This window comes from Echinops telfairi, unplaced genomic scaffold (assembly GCF_000313985.2).
Source record: "Echinops telfairi isolate 266 unplaced genomic scaffold, ASM31398v2 ScPeMD7_7469;HRSCAF=8507_1, whole genome shotgun sequence".
In the NCBI taxonomy this organism is placed as follows: domain Eukaryota; kingdom Metazoa; phylum Chordata; class Mammalia; order Afrosoricida; family Tenrecidae; genus Echinops; species Echinops telfairi.
This window is the reverse complement of record NW_022111373.1, coordinates 136,714,421-136,727,240: the sequence shown is the minus strand read 5'-3', so window position 1 is coordinate 136,727,240 and position 12,820 is coordinate 136,714,421.

Sequence of the window (12,820 nt, the reverse complement as noted above, 5' to 3'; positions counted from 1 at the left end):
AACAAGCTGCCATCTAGCTCAGAAGCAACAAAGTCCACAGAAGAAGCACACCACCCTGTGTGATCACGAGGTGTTGAAGGGATCAGGTATCAGGCATCAGAGAACAAAAAATTATATCATTGTGAATGAGGGGCACTGTGGAGTGGAGACCCAAAGCCCATCTGTAGGCAATTGGACATCCCCTGACAGAAGGGTCGCGGGGAGGAGACGAGCCAGTCGGAGTTCAATAGAGCACTGATGAAACATACAACTTTCCTCTAGTTGTTTTTCTTTCAATCACTTTATTGGGAGCTCATGCAGCTCTTATCACAATCCGCCCATCCCTCCATCCATCGTGTCAAGCACTTTAACGCTTCCTCCCCCCACCTCTCATGACCCCAATTCTACCTTACAAATCTGGCTAGACCAGAGCATGTACATGGATACAGATAAGAACTGGAAGCACAGAGAATCCAGGACAGAGAAACCCCTCAGGTCCAATATTGAGAGTAGCGATACCAGGAGGGGAAGGAGAAGGTGGGGGGAGAAAGGGAAACTGATCACAAGGATCTACATATAACCGCCTCCCTGAGGGATGAACAACAGAAAAGTGGGTGAAGGGAGACATCGGTCAGTGTAAGACATGAAATAATAATGATGATTTATAAATTATTAAGGGTTCATGAGGGAGGGAAGGGGAATTGGGAAGGAGGGGGTAAAATGAGAAGCTAATACCAAGGGCTCAAGTAGAAAGAAAATGTTTTGAAAATGATGATGGCAACAAATGTCCAAATGTGCTTGACACAATGGATGAACGGATGGATTGTGATAAGAGTTGTATAAGCCCCCAATAAAGTGATTTTAAAAAGAAAGAGTTTATAGCCTTGGAAACCCACAGGGCCAGTGCTATATATTAGCCAAATATAATAAAGTTTGTTTATAGCATTCTTCAAACCACTAGGAAAAATGAATCTTTACATTGCATACATTTGAGAACATGAGCAAGTCCTTGCCCTCTCTGGATCTCAGGTTCCTCTTTGGTAACATGGGACAATGAGTACTTGGGTCATAAGCTTGTGGGGAGGATTTGATAAGATACTATGAATAAGGATCTTCTAAGATAACTGAAAGGGAGCCCTGCTGGCATAGTGGTTACTAGTTGGGCTCCTAACTGCATGGTCAGCAGTTCCAAACCACCAGCCAGCTCCAAGGGAGAAAAACTAGGCTCTACTCCCTTAAAGTGTTACAGTCTCGGAAACTCATACGGGGCTCTGCTACCCCGTCCTATAGGTCTGCTGTGAGTCAGAATAGACTCGGTGGCGGAGAGTCTGAGTTTGCAGATCACTGAAAGTCTAGTGAGTGCTAAATATAGGCTTGTTAAATCATTATGGGTCGGAATGGACTTGATCATGGTGGGTCTGGTAGAGATGCGAGTGGCAGAGAGGTGACCATGACAGTGAGCATGGAGCAATGTGGAGCATATTCCGCTGACCAAGCCTATCGAGGAAGCAGCCACTGAGCACTGAGAAGATGAATTCCACATGGCAACCGCTTCCCCTTGGATAGCCTGCCCTGGACTACCTGGGGAGCTTCCATCATCCTGGCACCAGAGCAGTGCTGTCTGCCTGCCTCATTAAATCAGGGAGGAGGATTCTGGAAAGAATTACGGCTACTCTGCTTCAGAAAAGGCAGCGCATCCTCATGTGTATCATATTATAGATGGCTCTTGGAAGAGGGCGTTGGTCCAGATCAGAACTAAAGTAGCCCTCGAGCCCAAAGGAACCCCCATCCCATCCGAAGGGGCCGGCCGTTTGCAGGTATAAGTCAACGCAGCATTTGCTAACAAGCCTGGTTTCCATTATGACTGTTTTGATTTCTCCGGGCTAGAGTAAAAGAAAACAACGCAGGACAACACGGATCAGCATCTATTCAGAGAAGCCTAATCAGTGCAATCACTGAACAATATGTTCTCAGTAAGTCACTTCCACTGGGTACGGTATGCAAATATGGAATTCATGGCGACAGACCCAGACTGTAAACACGTGCCGTTTCCCAGCAAAGCCCAGGTGGCTGAGGGAGGCTGTGCTCAGTGATATGCTTTTGCAATGTCATCACCACACAACAACAACAACAACAACAACAACAAAAGTCTCGTGAAGATCCCAGAGTGCATGGCTGCTGGAGAGCTGCATCTTTTTATGGCTAAGTGTTCTCTTTCTCCCTTGCTTTCGGCATTGTTTCAAAAGCACGTAGTGCAGCTAGTTTGGGAGAAACCAGATGATATCTCTTTCTCCTGGGGTCAGACCTCAACAGCCCATCAGTTAACACGCTGCGGCCATAGGCTATGTGCCTGGTGTTTTAAGTACTTCATTAGTCAGGGGCCATGTTCCCTGGGGCTCTCTTCTAAAACAGGGTATTATGGGAACTTGCCCAATGTTCAGTTGCTTTCAATCATTGTTATTAAATGTAGACAGGCTGTGGAAAGAAGAGAGTCCTAGGATTTTAAACGGTGCCTTTGAAATCCTGTAACCTGGGAATGGTAAAATTTCCTTCAGTCATGATAGTGACCACATGGAACACTGGGAGTACCATGGACTTCCAGAAGAACAAACAAGTCTGTCTTGGAAGAAGCACAGCAAGATTGCTCCTTAAAAGCAAGAACAGTGAGACTGCGTCTCACAGCCTTTGAGCAGGATATCAGGAGAGACCAGCCCCTGGAAAAGGACTTTGTATCTGGTCAAGGGGCATCCAAAAAGAGGCAGGCTTTTGGCAAAATGGATTGATACAGTGGCTCTCCCCAATGGACTCAAATATAAGAACAAGGATGAGGATGTTGTAAGACCAGGTGGCGGCTCACTCCGCTGTGCACAGGGGTCACTGTGAGTTGGAACTGACTTGATGGCACCTAACAGCGATGTGGAACGTGGTGATGAAAAATGGTCCCAGGCCACCTGAGGGCTCAACTCAGACTAATGCCAAGACTGATTACTGATGTCTGCTATGGGCACAACACTGGGGGTGGTAATAAATTCTGTTCTATTTCCAAGGGATTCTCCATACCTAAGTGCTAATTTAAGGAGACCTTGTTTCATAGTTAGGTTGCAGATTGAGCTGCTAACCAGTCGCTTCATAGGAGGAAAATAAGGCCGTCTGCTTCCACAAAGATTTACAGTCCTGGAACCCACAGGGACACTTCTACTCTGTCCTTTAGGTCCCTGTGCGTCAAAACCAACAAAATAGCAGTGAGGTTTTTGGGTTTCTTATGTACCCCCTTACTTTTTATAGATTAAAAAATGAGCTCCAAAAATATTTTATGATATTCTCAAGGTTGCATAAGTAATTGGCAAGAGAATTCTTTCTCTACTATACCATTGGGGGGAAATCCTATTAGACTTAATGTGACATAATTATTCCCTTCAGACTGTAATCCTTTCCTCCTGTTGTTGTTACTGTCTGGTGTCACGGAGTGGGAGCCAACTCATGGGGACCTTCTGTGCAACAGAACATAAGGCGGTAGGGCCTGTGCCGTGCTCACAGGGGTTGTTAGGTTTGAGCCACTTGTTGCAGCCACCATATCAATCCATCTCTGTTTCCTCGTTTTCCCTGATTGTCTATAATACCCAGCATGGTGTCATTCTCCAAGAACAAGTCTCTCATAACACCATGTTCAAAGTACATGAGACAAAGTCTCGCCAACCTTACTTCCAGAAAGCATTTTGCCTGGACCCCTGTGAGGACAGACCCCTTAGTTCTTCTGGCTGCCCATGAAACTTTTGATGTTCTTCATTAATACCATCGTTCAAATCCATCAATTCTTCTCAGACTCCCTTATTCATTATCCAGCTTCCACATGACAATGAGGCAATTAAAAATACCATGGCTTGGGTTGTGCTGCTTCTGCACACCACTGCAATCACCACCTACTGATTGTCCTCCCCTACCCCCCACCTGGTCTCAATGCCAGGAGTTGTATGGCTGCCCTGATGAATCCCCCACAGTCGTGGCTGGACCACCACACTGCAGCTATCTGCCAGCAGCACTCGCCAATGGGAGATACTCCCATCTCCTGAAGTTCCCCTCTCTCCACGTGGAGATGGTCCCACCACCAAGCTCTGGTTCCTCCCACCACCCACCCAGGTTCCAGGGACCGACCTGAAGTACACCGGCAGTAAGTTTGGTCACCTGAGGCTGTGGGGGCTCTCCGCACCATTGCCTGAGACCGCTTCACCCCTTCGGCAGCTGCATCTACTGTGCCCATGGGACACAGCGCTGATCACTTCCTGGGCAGCACATCTCAGCACTGCCCCAGCCTCTCCTGCACACTACTTAGAGAGTACATCCTTGGTCCAGAAGGCATCCTTCCCCCACATCTAGTCTAGCTCCTGAACCCAGGGGATCAGTGACCTGAGCCACACTACCTCAGACCCCATGGTGGCCATCACACACCAATTGGCCCCTCCGCCCCTGCACCCAGAGCTAGCCAGCAGGCATACTGAGTTCCCTACAACTGTGGCTGGACCCCCTCACGGCAAGTCCACCGGCAGCACTCTCCACCATAGCAGCTCCCTCCTCCTGAAACTCCCTTCTCCCCACATGGTGGCAGGTCCTGTTGCTGAGCAGGCCACTCCCACCACCTACCTGTGGCCCCAGAAACTGTCATTAAACCCTGTCTGCAGTAATGTTAATCACCTGCAGCAGTGGCAGCTCTCCCTACCATTGCCTGACATCCCCCCAACCTTGTAGCATTGGCGGCCCCTCTCCTCCTGCCACCCACTATAGCAGTAGCCTATCCAATGCCCGCATGGTGTACCACGCCTGTGGCAGCAACAGCCGCCCCCACCAGTGCCCGACATCTCACCCTGTGAAGGCTTTTCCTGGCTCCTACACCAGCAGCAGTGGGGTTGTCCTGTGGCAGCAAGTCTTCCCCAATTGTCTTCTATTAGGTGCCTTTAAAAAAAAAATCCTGCAAATCGTGGACTGACAGCCCAGACCAACTCGACCCCAGGGCATACATACAGCCACCAGCCTCCCATCTCTGAGGCCCCTCACCACCATTGGCCACTGAGTCACCACAGCACCCTGCCTACACAGCAGTCTGACCCACCACCATAGTAGGCCACAGGCATTCCTCGAACACCATTACCAGTCACACATGGAAAGAGCTCAGGGTCCCTTGGTCTCCCAGAAACATGGCACCCAGTTGTACTAGACTGTCACATAAATAGCAGTACACCACAACACTTTCAACAAGAAAGCAAGAAAGACAAAACACAACAGCAGAGCTAACAATGCTCATAGAAGAAACAGACGTAGATCTGCCACAAAAAGAAATTTTCAAAAAGCTGCTTGGAGTAGTACAGGAGATGAGGGAAGCAACACAGAATAAGGATGCAATGATACAGGAGATGAAGTCCATGATAGAAGGGATGAAGTCCATGCACCAAAGGGAAATATCAGAGCTAAGTGATGAGATAACAGAAGCTAAACACAAGATCACAGATCTCATGAACAGACTAGAGGAGGCAGAGAATCATACCAGTGATCTCAAAGACAATCAGGCAGACTTCAGCAAACGAGATAGACAGTCAGACAAGATAATAAAAGAGGTGAAAGAAAAGCTGAGATCAATGACAGATGCTATGAATAAGAACAATATTTGAATAATTGAAATAATTTATCAATGGAGAAAAGACGAAATCAATCCCACTGAAAAAAAGGGGGACCAGAGAAGCATGCTCCTTGTCCCCACTTCTATTCAATATCATACTGGAGGTCCTACTTAACAACAGAAGACAGCGGAAAAACATTAAAAGTATTCAACTGGGAAGAGCTCATACTATCGCAATTTGCAGTCAACATGATTCTGAACATTGAAAATCTCCAAAAATCCACAACAGGAATACTGATGGTGATAGAGGAATATGGAAGAGTGGCAGGATACAAGATCAACAAACAGAAGTCTATTGGTTTGCTAAATACATTGGAAGAGGAGATCAAGAAGGCAGTACCCTTCACACTAGCCAAGAATAAATTGAACTATCTAGGTATACATTTAACAAAAAAACTCAAATGACTGTACAAGGAAAACTACAAGACCCTACTACAGGAAACCAAAAGTGACTTCCACAAATGAACGGATATCCCATGCTCATGGACTGGAAGGCTCAATATAGTAAAGATGTCAATCTTTCCAAAGGCACTTTATAACACTATCCTGATTCAAATACCAACAACCTTCTTCAAAGAACCGGAAAAATTGACCATCAATTTCATATGGAGAAGGAAGAAGCCGAGAATTAGCAGAGAACTCAAGAAGAAGGACAAAGATGGCTCACTTTACCTGACTTTAATACCTACTACAAAGCCACAGTGGTCAAAACAATGTGGTACCAGCATAATGACAGATACTCATACCAATGGAAAAGAACAGAAACCCCAGAAATAAAACCATAACCATATAGACAACTGATCTTTGACAAGGACCCAAAAAGCATCAAGTGGGAGGCATCTCACTCTAACACATGTTGCTAGAAATAATGGATGTTCACATGTAGAAAAATGAAACAAGATGTTTACCTCACCCCAGGCATAAGAACAAACTCAAGGTGGACCACAGACCTAGAAGTAAAACCCCAAATTATCAGGACCATCAATGAAGGAATCAGGACAAACCTACGAACCTTGGTGCAGAGAATACATAGGCTAACTGCAATAGGGAAGGGTACACACACAGGTGAACTTGAAATCAACAAGTGGGTTTTACTAAGGATAAAACACCTGTGTGTATCGAAAGACTTTACCAAGAGGGTAATAAGGCAACCTATAGACTGGGAGAGGATTTTTAGCAAGGACACAACAAAGGGCTTATTATAAAATCTACAATACCTTCCTGGCCTGCAAAAAGAGGAAAACATATTAACCCCCTGAGGAGGTGGGAAAAAGAACTGAAAAGAAGTTTCACTTGACAGGAGACCCATATGGCCAATAAACATGAGAAAATTCTCCTGATCATTAGCCATCAGAGAAATGTAAATTAAAGCAACCATAAGATACCCTCTAACACCTTTGAGGTTAGCCCAAATCAGAAAATCAGAGAGCAACAAATGTTGGAGGTGATGTGGAGAGTTATCTCCTCCACTGCTGGTGGTTGTGTAGATATGTACAGCCTCTGTGGAAAGTGGTCAGGTGATATTTAAAGAAAATTGAAATTGATCTACCTTATGACCCAGCTATCCTTCGACTGGGAATATACCCAAAAGAGGTAAGAAATAGAACACAACCAGTCATCTGCACTCCAATGTTTATTGCAGCTCAATTCACAATCACAAAGAGTTGAAACAACCTAAATTTCCATCAATAGAAGAATGAATTAGGAAACTCTGGCACATACACAAAATGGAGTACCATGCAGCACTAAAAAGTACAGGCGATCGTATGAAACACGTAGTTTCATGGGAAGAGTTGGAGGAAATTATGCTAAGCGAAGTCAGCCAACCACAAAAGAAAAAGTACATGAGGCCCCTGAGGTGAGCATATTCAGTAGCATAGGTGTAGAAGAAAAGCCACTTGTCTCACAATATACAGGTTAAGGTACAGGCAGTCAGGTGGAGGTCAGACCAAACCCAAGGAAGTACATGTTAATCCAACACAAAGAAGGGGAGAGGGGGGAAGTGGGAAGGAGAAAAGTGGGGAGGTGAAAGTGAGAGAATGGCGGGTGGGGAGCAGGGCATTAACCCACCCAGGGGGCGAGTATCGGTGACGTCTGCACAGAATTGGGAGGGTGCACACAGACGCCACCACAGGGCACCAAACCATGAGGGCAACGGAGCCACGAAGAGGCGTGCAGGACATGATTGGGCTCCAGGGCCGGCCCCAACCAGAGCCAACTGACTCCTCCCTAGAAGTATGTGCGACAGAGAGCAACACTAAACCTACAGGTTGGGGAGAGTGACCGGCATACCACACCCCCATGGAAGCAAGCCAAGAAGGAAAAAGAGAAAGGGGCAGTGTCAGTCTAGACCCCCTATTGGCACACCAAGCCCAGAGGACGTCACCTGTAGTGCAGAGGTGCTAAGGCACAGAGAAGACTGTAGGGCCGACAACAGCTCATGACACGTTGTCTCCTTACTAGAGCATACTGCGACAGAGGACAATACAGGGGCCACAAAGCAGGGAAGTAGTGCAGTCTGAACCCGCAGTGGGGCAAACCAAGAAGGGAACATAACAGGTCAGCAATTGGAGCAAAGCCAAGCCACAAAGCTCTTAAACAGCCCCCCCAAATAAGCTACAGGCTAGGAGGGGCAGCTCCCGGAATCTCCCCAGGACCAGTGGTTGATAGTCCTAAGTGTCAGAAGACAGACCTGGAATTCTGTGTTTTTTCTCTCTTTTTTTTCGCTTTTATTTGTCAATCTTTTGTTTTCTTTTTGTTTGGTCTATGGCATTGTTGGTTTGCCTATTTATATGAGACAGGCATGGGAAGCAAACTCAAAGAGAAAGCAATGGGACCGATGGTCCTGGAGGGACTTGTGGGGAGAAGTTGTTGGGGGAAGGGTGCAGTGAGCAAACAATGCCACAGACAGGGGAATAACTAGGGAATTAAAATCAGCAACAAGGAGGGTGTAGTGATCCTGGGAGTGTTGGAGCAATAGCAATCTAGCTGAGAGGAAGTATTAAGAGGCAGAAGTAGGGTGAACAGGATGGTGGGGCACGGGGAAGGAAAAAGGAAATAGAGCAATGATCTAGGAAGCAAAGCCATGGATAGAGGTATAATCATAGGTGTGCACATATGTAAATACATTAATCCATAAAAATAGAGGTATTGGCTTACATACATATATTTATATGGCAATACAATGAGATAGTAGACAAACTTCGGGCCTCTGCTCATACCCTCCCTCAATACAAGAACACCTTGTTCTAACAAATGGCATTCTGTGATGCTCACCCTCCTGGTACAATTGCTGAAGACATAATGGGTGCATAAGCAAATGTGGTGAAGAAAGCTGGTGGTGTCCGGCTATTAAAAGATACAGTATCTTGGGGTCTTAAAGGCTTGAAGGCAAACAAGCGGCCATCCAGCAAAGAAGCTACAAGCCCACACAGAAGAAGCACAACAGCCAGTTCTATCATGAGGTGTCATCGGGACTGGGTAACAAGTATCAGAAAACCCATAACAAATGAACAAACAAACATATTGTTGAGAATGAGGGGGGTCAGAGCAGAGACCCAAAGCCCATACGTAGACAATGGAACAACCCCCCACACAGGGGTTGCAGGGAAGGGATAATGAGTTCACCAAGGTGCAGTAAAGCACCGATGAAACATACAATATTCTTCTGGTTCCTTGAGGCTCCCTCACCCCCCACTATCATGACCCCAGTGCTGCTTCTCACTTTGGACTAGACCGGCATCTACACACATATAGTTACAAGAAAAGAGTTCAAGACATGGAATCCAGGAACAGGAATGGGAATAATGATACCAGAAGGGTTGGGGGAAGGTGGGATCAGGAGGGGAGGAAGGGGGAACTGACCGCAATGAACCGACACATAACTACACACACCCCTCCAGGGGAAAGAACAACAGAAACCGTGGGAGAAGGGAGACAGCAGTTGGTGTGCGATATGAATATAATAATAATTTATAATCTATCAAGGGGTCACAAGGGTGGGGAGGAGAGGGAGGGAAAAGAGAGGAGCTGATACCAAGGGTTCAATAGAAAGTAAATGTCTAGAAAAGAATGATGGCAACAGATGTACAAATATGCCTTATACAATTGATATATGGATTGTAATAAGAGTTGTGAGAGTCCACAATAAAATGATGCTTTAATTTAAAAAAATACATGGTTTGGTCAGGCGCACTGTATTAGGCAGGATTCTCTAGAGAAATGTAACCAGGACACTTATGATTTTACATATATATGTTTCTACAATGAAAGGAATTTAACAGCTAATTAGTCCACACAACAGTATAGAGGGCTTAGTTCAACTCACTCCCATGGAACAGTTAATATACTGTTCTTCACCATACATGGTCCAAGTTCAAGGAAGCAGACAGCAGAGTCCTCCCAGAGTCTGCCCACAGGCAGCAAGCAGCAGGGTGGGTCACCTACAGTCAATAGCTCAGGAGCTTAGGGAGGCAAGCCTGGATGGGATGTTGAGTGCAAGCAATGCAAGGTGACAGGATCCGCCAGCTTCAAGTTCAAGTGATGTATGCACCAGCAGCATGAAGCAGATCTCCAAGGAGCCTCAAGTGACACAATCCATGGAATGACCTACCCCACAGGTAGAGTAGCTCACAGGTTGAGGCAGAGAACTAGGTAAAGCAGCAGCACACACGCTCCAGCACACTCTGATCATCAGAGGGCAAGAGAGAGGGGCTCGGGCCTTGCAGAGCCATTTATCTCTTTGCCCTCCAATCAAACTTTGACCTGATTAATCCCACATGTTCCTATGGGCCAGGTTGGCATAATAAACCTACCTATCACACACACCTTAGTCCTTAAAGTGGCATCTTTGCTCTTTAACACTTTAATAAGAAGTCTTGACAGCCTCACTTCCACGCGTCCTGGCTACCTTTCTCCAAGCCACATTTGTTTGTTCTTCCAGAAGTACGTGATATTTTTCATATTCTTCTCCAACACCATAAATTGAAATGCATAATTGAAAACTGGTAGTAATACTGGCCTTTAATCTCTATTGTAATGTAATGTAATTTCAGTAATTCTGAAAGTAATGCCACACCCTCTCCGTGGCTCCACAGGCACTCCTCCCTCAAAGACAGGACAACTTTGCAGGCTTACCTAGTAGGCTTACCTGTTTTCTGCTAAGAAGTTTATCACATTAAAAATTCTGAGACAAAGATGGCCTCCTGCATAATTTTCCCAAACCCAAACTCATTGCCATTGATTCTGGCTCATGACAACCCTGCAGGATAAGGTAGAACTTCCCCTGTGGGTTGCTGGGACTGCAACGTTTTTATGAATGTCAAAAGCCTCCTCTTTCTCCTGTGGAGCAGCAGGTGATTTTGAACTGCTGACTTTGCTGTTAGCAGCCCAATGAGTAACCACTAAGCGACCAGGGTTCCCTCCTGGCACAATTTACTGACTTCTGAATTTAAAAGAGTGATGCCCAAAGTCTGAATTCAGCTTGCTAACCTTAAGATTGGGTAAAGCCCTTTAAGGAACCCTGGTTGGCATTGTGGGTGTTGCTTTGGGTTACTAATTGCAAGGTCAACAATTCAAATTCCCCCCAACACTCAGAGAGAGAAAGATGAAGCTGTCTGCCTCTCTTAGTGACTTACAGGCTCAGAAACCCTAAGGAGCAGGTCTAGTCTGTCCTATACTGCCGTAGGAGTAAGAATCAAGAAACCCATGTGTACAGTCACTGTTTGCCTTGTTATTGTTGTTGAAAAAAAGTATTCTCCATGAAGAAGTCGCTTTTCTTGGCAAACTCTAGCATGCAATCTGCAGCTTCGTTTCTATCACCACCCCCATATTTTCCAACTACTGTTCCTTCCTCTCCGTTTCCAACTTTTGCATTCTGGTCACCAATAATTACCAATACATTTTGATAGCATGTTTGATCCATTTCAGAGAGAAAATGTTGGCAGAATTCTTCCATTTCTTCTTCACTAGATTTACTGGCTGGTGTGTAACTTTGAATAATAGTTGTATTGATCGGATGTCCTTGCATGTGGATAGACATGATCCTGTCACAGCCAGCACTGCGCTGCAAGATAAATCGTGAATGTCCTTTGTGACTGTGACTGTGATGCTGTTCTTCTTGAATCTGTTCGTTCCCAGCATCATACCTAGGCGATGTGCTTTCCTAATTCAAAATGGCCAGTATCAGCCCATTTCAGCTCAGGAACACCTGGAATATGGATCTTGATGAGTTCCTTTCGTTTTTGACAACTTCCAATTTTTCTAAACTCATGCTTCGCAGGTTCCCAAGTTCCAACTTTTAGTAGACTTTGCGGCTGGTTGTGCCTCAAAAGCAAAAGCAAGTGAAGGTCCCGGGGCTTCACTGCCACAAGCTCCACTCCATTCACATCATCATGGCCAATGCTACTTTAGAAAGCCGCTTCCTCAGCCACACTTTGAATGCCTCCTGAGCTGAGGAGCTCGGCCTCTGCTTCTCTCTGACTATGCTCTGCTTCTTTTCATGAGGTTTTCAGTGGCTGGAAAAGTTTCAGTGCTATCCACGAGGTGTTCAGTGGCTACTCCCTCTGAAGTGGGCAGCGGGGTCCTTCCTCGCAGTCTGTTCGCCGTCTGAAGCTCTGCTGCCACCTGTTCAGTTTTGGTGACCCTGTTGGGATTTGAAAATACCACTGACCTCGCGTGCTGCTGCATCCCAGGAAGGCACAAGCCACCGCAGGATGACAAAGGAACAGCACGACAAGCTGACCGACAAGCCCTTTGAGCTCTTCATAAAGAGAACGGCGAAGAACTAAACATTTTCTTTTGCCGTGACATGCCATGCATAAATAATAAGACAGTACTATAAACATGTGAGTGTAATATGCTCTGAACTTGGAATAGGAAAAATATAAGAAAAGTAACATTGATAGAGAACCTTTTCTCACAAAACAATAAGACACCACCCCACCCCCCTGCCACCCGGCTATTGGGTCCTTTTCTACCCTTAGTGACCCTAAAGAGTAGAACAGGTTTTCAGGGTTTCCAAATCTGTTGTCATTCTTGATGGATGGGAACAGCCTTGTCTTTCTCCTGCAGAGTGGCCAGAAGGTTGGAACCATCAACCTTTTGGTTAGTAGCCAAAGTTAACATACTGAGTCACCCTCCTTCTTAAAGGGATAGGCAGAAGGAGTTACATTC